The sequence below is a fragment of the Staurois parvus genome, unplaced genomic scaffold (genome assembly GCF_062004578.1).
Source record: "Staurois parvus isolate SC_StPar_1 unplaced genomic scaffold, SC_StPar_1.0 ptg000975l, whole genome shotgun sequence".
In the NCBI taxonomy this organism is placed as follows: domain Eukaryota; kingdom Metazoa; phylum Chordata; class Amphibia; order Anura; family Ranidae; genus Staurois; species Staurois parvus.
The window spans coordinates 588,378-594,960 of NW_028318771.1; the positions used below are offsets into that span (position 1 = coordinate 588,378).

At 47.3% G+C, this 6,583-nt stretch overlaps 1 long non-coding RNA gene across 1 annotated transcript; it reads right to left on the minus strand.

The window, feature by feature from the left end:
- Nucleotides 1-1,560: 1,560 nt before the first annotated feature.
- On the minus strand, nucleotides 1,561-6,036 carry LOC149441558 (uncharacterized). The gene is made up of 2 exons (XR_016307327.1): nucleotides 5,887-6,036; nucleotides 1,561-1,901 (listed from the first exon to the last, which is right to left on the minus strand). It is a non-coding gene; the product is annotated as an uncharacterized LOC149441558 (long non-coding RNA).
- Between the last annotated feature and the right edge of the window lie 547 nt (nucleotides 6,037-6,583).

Here is a 6,583-nt window from a genome sequence, read left to right on the forward strand (position 1 = left end):
GATCACAGCAGGTCACATGGTACAGGCAAAGGGCCCATACACAGATCTGTCATTGGCTGTGTCCAAGGTACACAGCTGGTGACAGATCTCACCTCAGCACTGCGTGATCTGGGAAGGACGTCATATGATACCCACCCAGATCGACGAGTCCCGCTCGGCCATCATTTTGCTATTGGCCAGGTAGGAACAGGTTAAAACAATAATAAAGGCTTTACTTTTTTTTCTAAAAATAACAAACATGTCATAACTACCTGCTGTGTGCAGTGGTTTTGCACAGAGCAGCCCAAATCCTCCTCTTCTCGGGTCCCCCACAGGTGCTCCTGGGCCCCTCCCTCCAGTTGGGTGCCCCCACAGCAAGCAACTTGCTATGAGGGCACCTGCTGCTCTGTGTGTTCATTCACACACGGAGCCGTGGCTCAGTCCCACCCCCCCTCTTCTCACTGGCTGTGATTGACAGCAGCGGGAGCCAAAGGCTCCCGCTGCTGTCTTAGCCAATGAGGAGAGGGAGTCCCGGGATAGCCGAGACTCCAGTGCACATCGCTGGATCAAGAGGGGAGGGAGGGCTGGCGCACAGACAAGGTTTTTTTACTTTCATGCATAGAATGCATGAAGGCAAAAAACCTTAAGCCTGTACAACCACTTTAAGGCCCCATTCACACCTAAGCATTTTTTAACTAGAAGCCCAAATCGCTCAACAATCCAAATCCCATTGTTTTCAACAGCCAATGTTCACATTTCAACATCCTGTTTGAAGTTGGACGCCTGTCTCTCAGAAAAGTATATGAGCTACTTTTCAGACAAAATTGAGCAATTTTGCCCCAAAAGACTTCAACAACTGAAAATTCGAGCATTCTTTCAGGTGTATTTTAGGATTTTTTTTAGCTCATGTAACTGATTTCCCCCAGTGCTTCCAATTGGCTAAAACAAAAACCCCTGAAGCTTGAATACTAACAAATTGAACAAAACACTTGTAATACACTTCTAAAATGCTTGTATGTTCTTGCAAAAACCCTCAAAAATTGCTTTAAAAATTGCTGTGCTCAGGTATGAGTGCATACTAACAGTTACACCGTATACTTCCTCCATACCCTATTCATGAATCTCATTTCAGACCTCCTGCTGCAATGTCAAAAGAACAAGTGCTAAACAGATCAGCCAACATTTTATTTTTTTTTTTAGTGTTAGTATAAAATGGAGGAAGATTAGAACCTGTCATTTTTATACTCCTATCCAGGAGTCGGGACTCCCTGTCATGTAGGACACATTCACATTGTTGGCTGTGTTAAATGCATGTGCATTATTCCGCCCATTCCAATAAGCCTACCCATTCTTTTGAATAGGCTGCCTAACGCAACAATAAAAGGTACATGGCACACTACAATGCAATGTAATACATCACTGCGCATTGTGCTGCGGTTAAGAATGAATGGCATTGCAGTGCACCAATGTCTGCATCACCACAGTGCAACAATGTGAACCCCACCTTAAAAGTGAGAACCCCAGCCTTAGTATCCCAATGACAATTGTTTCATTAGTGAGGAAGGGAGGCAAACTCGGAAACACAACAGAAATAACAATGCTTTTATTTTCAGTACAGTAGTGGAAGGCTAAACTACACCCCCACCAATCTTTTCATTTCTGGATCTATGTTGCAGATCTGATTTTCCATCCAACTCCTTCTATTTTTCAATCAAAGGATGTCAAACGGGAAGGGCCGACAGGGCCATCCACTGAACGAACTTTGACCAATTTATTTCCGGTGCCTTTTGAAGTTTGTACGGTGTATAGACATTAACTGCTAAAACCTTTGTCACGAACAGTAATTGAGAAGATATCTTCAAAACAGAGCCCCATAATAGGAGAAGAGAATCAGCAAGGGATCTAATCTTTCGCTGCTTTATCTGAAAAAAAAAAAAGAAAAGGCTATGCAAGCTAAAAATAATCAGCATTAATAGCAGAGACGTGATTATGAACCCTTACCAATAAAATAGGGAATACCATCAAAATGGATTTTTGCCCAAATTGCCATAAGGGTCCTTTCACATGGGCATTCTGTTTATTCGTCACTTCAGTCACGTTTTCTCAAAGAAAAAAACGGATCAGTTTAAATCAGTTTCTCGTCAGTTTTTACATCCTTGACTGATGCAAAAACAGACCGTATGTCCGCTTACATCCGATTTTTGTCTGTTGCGTTTTTGTTTTTTTACACGGAAGAACAATACGTTTTTCTTCCTTTCAAAAAGAACGGATGGTTCTATAGCATTGATGAGCATTTAGGATGTGTTGTACAGGCATTCATGTTGGGTCTCTTAAATTCCCTGTGTGGGGTTTATAAAATGGGAAATGATCACTTTTGATGCTTTACATCTGCACTGTAAACACACTAAACGCCATAGGCACGTTTACAGTCCATTTAACCTGCGGTTGGGGTGCGTTTCAATAGAAGTGAATAGAGTCAGTTGCAAAGCGTCAACGCCTGCCAAACTCTGCAGGCAGCATTATTGTTGTCAATAGGTGCGATAAGCAGCAGCACTGGTCTCAGTGTAGATGCAATAATAAGCCACAGCATTGGTCTCAGTGAAGGCAAATAAACACTGCATTGGTGTCAGGGAATGCAATAATAACTGCAGAGCTTTGGTGTCAGTGGATGCAATAATAAGACCCCAGCTTTGGTGTCAACGGCTGCAAGAAGCAGCTCGCAGCTCTGGTGTCACTACTATTAACCACCCCTCCTCATTGGCAGTAAAATGTAACCCCCTCACCACATAGGTGCTCAGTGACCGAGAAAGTTAACCCCCTATGAAGTGTAATTTAACCTCCCCTGCATTCATTAATAATCTCCCCTCCCATTACTGACTACGGAAGTGAAAGTTGAACCCTCCATGATCTCCCCTCCCATTGCTGATCTTGGCAGTGAAAGTTAACCCCTTCCTAATTCAGCCCACCCACTTTCCCCCATTAGGGCCCTTTCACAATGATATGTTTTTCCTGCACTTTTACCTTGCCATAAAAACGCAAGAAAAATTAATCCCATTAAATCCACTGCGCTGTGGTGCATTTTGAAAAGTCTTGCATGCTGCATCTTTGGTTTTAGTTTTGAAAACAGCACCAAAAAGGCAGCTCCCCATAGAAATGAATTGAAAACGCAACAATAACGCATCAAAAAGGCAACAAAAACGCACACGTTTTTGGTGTTTGAGTTACATGTCCATTTTTCACAGCTGCAAGCAATCAAAAAACGCACCAGAAACGCATCTGAAACACAGCAAAATTGCCATATAACTACAGTACATGTAAAGCGCTGAGCAAACTGTTGGCGCTATATAAATCCTGTATAATAATAATATGCGTTTTTACAATTTTTTTGCTACAGAGCAGTGTGAGAGGGCCCTTACTGATCATAGTAGTGAAGTTACCCCTCCATGAACTCCCCCCCCCCATTGCTGACAATAGCAGTGAAAGTAAAAGCGGAGCTCCACCCAAAACAGGAAGTTCCGCTTTAAGCCTTTGTCTCCCGCATCATTAACAACTGAAACCTTTGGGGAGCAAGCGGGGTACCTGAATTTGACAGGTACCCGCTCCAACTTCCGCTGCGATCGCCTAGGTGATCAGAAGTGGAAATTGTCCTCCCCGCCCCATAGTCTTATGGGACGTGTGACAGGTCCCAGAGGACTACAGGGCCATTCACAAAGCGTAGCGCTTCTCGCGCATGCGCACTGTGATACTGTGATGCCACAAGCTGTCACAGCTGGGTGCCCACACTGAAGATGCCGGCACTGGGGAGAGATGGCCATTGAGGACACGACTGGGCCGAGGGACAGGCAAGTGTCTGTATTTTAAAAGTCAGCAGCTACAGTCTTTGCAGCTGCTTTTTTGTTTTTTTCAGCTGCAACTCTGCTTTAAAGTGGAGTTAGGGCTCGTTCACACTTGACGGTTTTCCCAACGCTTGCCAAACGCCCCTATAGTGTTTGGCAAGCGTTGGTCCGGCGTTTGCGGAGTGTTTTTTTAACGCTCCGCAAACACCGCATGCGCGGTTTAGCGGCGGTTGCTAGGCGTTTGCCGAGCGTTAAAAACACCCCACAAACGCCTATAATGAAGTTTAAATGGTGTTACCGCTCCGCAACCACATCGCAACCGCGCCACAAACGCCGACCAGGCGTTTGCGGATCAGCACCATAGACTAGAATAGGAGGCTTCAACGCCTCCTGACTCGACCAGAGGCGTCCGTTTTGCCGTGACGCTAACGCTCCAGTTAGAACAGCACCATGTGCTGCAATGTGCAGAATTGTCCGAGGCGTTTGGGAAGCGGTAAATACGCTTCCCAAACGCCTCTCTGCCGCCTGCACACAATGCTAGTGTGAACGTAGCCTTACAGCCGTTTTTGTGTTTATTAAAAGTCAGCAGCTATGAAGACTGTAGCTGCTGACTTTTAATAAACGCACACTTACCTGTCCCAGGGTCCAGCGATGTACTCACTGGCAGTCTCTTTTCTCCTTCTGTCCTCCATGGCGCCGGCATCTCTGCTGTGGGCACCAGGCTGTGAGAGCTTGAGGCTTCACAGCCTGGTACCCACTGCGCATGCACGAGTAGCGCCGCACCTCCTAATTGGTTTAGCAGTCTCCTGTAACCTGTGAAAGGTCCAGGAGATTGCGGGAGCAAGGAGGGGGCCCAACTTCCGGGTCATTTCGCCATGGCGTACTGAGACGAAAGTGGGAGCGGGTACCTGCCAAACCAGATACCCGCTCCCCCCACCCCCACAAAAGGTGCCAAATATTGCAGTGGAGAGGGGGAGGAGGCAAATAAGGGGAGCTTGCGCTTTTGAGTGGAACTCCGCTTTAACCCCTCCATAATCTTCCCTGATCGTGACAGTGAAAGTTAACCCCTCACAATTCACCCCCCCTCCCCATTACTGACCATGGCAGTGAAAGTAACCCCCCATAAATTATCCTCCCCCCTACTTTCCCCATTACTGTCCATAGCAGTGAATATTAACCCCTCCCCCATCCACCTTACCTGATCACAGGCTCCTGCGTCGCTCTCCCTCTCCCAGGCTGGGACATTCCATGTACTGGGGACAGAGATAACTCCATCCATAGTACAGTCTGTCTCCACAATGCAGGAGCTGGAACACAGAGCAGAACAGAGAGCCATCAAGTGCCCGCCACTCTGCTGTCATTCTTCTCTGTACCTGGTGCCCAAAAGGCCGCCAGCAACACGCAGAGGGCCGGGGGGCCGTGTGTTGGGCACCAGGACTCTAACGCTTCGGGTGGCCATTCACATCTGGCAATTCGGGATCATGGGGCAGAGTTGCTGCCGTTCCATATCGCCCTGCAATCCTGGCAAAGCGTACCACGCCTGTTTGCGTCTCATTCATTTTAATGTCACTTCGAACGCGGTGCGGTTCTTCCTCCAGCTTGTCGCCCAAAAGAAGCTCCTACGTCTGAGGTGTCATTAATAATGGATGGCACACAAACACACGCTAGGATTGCAGTGCGATTTCCCAATCGCGGAACAAACACAATTGCCATCCCAAATCGCCAGAGGTGAACAGGGCCTAAAGGTGGGATCCTCATCACCACACTTGCAGCCGCCTGCTATCCAGCAAGAAAGTCAGGAAAGGAAAGCAATGAGCTGTACCCTGGGCAGGCCTGAGGGGGGGAGGGGGGACTGGAAGATGAGGGGACACTGGGGGGTGATGGGGGCACATAATGGGGGAGATCCAGCTACGTCTGTCCCCCTCCTGGATATCATCACCTCTATAGCCGGTCACACACTACATACATGACTCCCCAGCCCCCTCCACAACACCCCCTGAGGACTACACCACCCAGCAGGCCCAGCCTTCTCCTCACCACCCCCGGCTCTCCTTCCCGCTCTATCTCCTACCTGCTCAGCTCTGTTCTCCTCGGTGGCCATTATGCTCCCATCGTCTCTGGGGGAAGCCCGTTTTCTGCCTGAGCTCCGGGATCATCCTCCCACACATAACGACAGAAAGCATGGCTGCTACAAGCCAGCAAAAACTTCCTATGCACTGTATTGAGTCGATCGGGAAGGGAGACATCTATGGCAACCAGCGGTATTACAGCCTTGCAGAATACAGGCACAGTGCCATCTAGTGGTAAAATCGAAAAATAACGATTAAACGGCCACAGCAATATTTCATTATATGTAAAATCTATAGAAAAATATCACATTTATCAAGATATAGCGTTTCATGACCGAAAAAAATTGCAAGTCATCAGGCATAACAAGAGGCAGCCCAAACACAGCAGGACCCCGGACAGGAAGTGGCAATCAGATCACTTCTGCACAGGACGCCGACCGATGCACATCGCCAGAGCACGTCTCCTGCGACAACTGCGATTTTTCATTATCCTTAAAAATTTATATTGCCATCAGTATTATACTGTTATTGTTTACAATATTATTATTAATATTGTAATTTTTTAGCTTTTTTTAGGTACATTGGCATCCAACACCATCAGGATGCCACGACCTTCAAGGCCCAGATTATCAGCTCAGGAGGGCCGAGAGTCTCCGATTGCTCATCGGACAAGGTCCAGAGGGCAACGTCGTCAGAGAC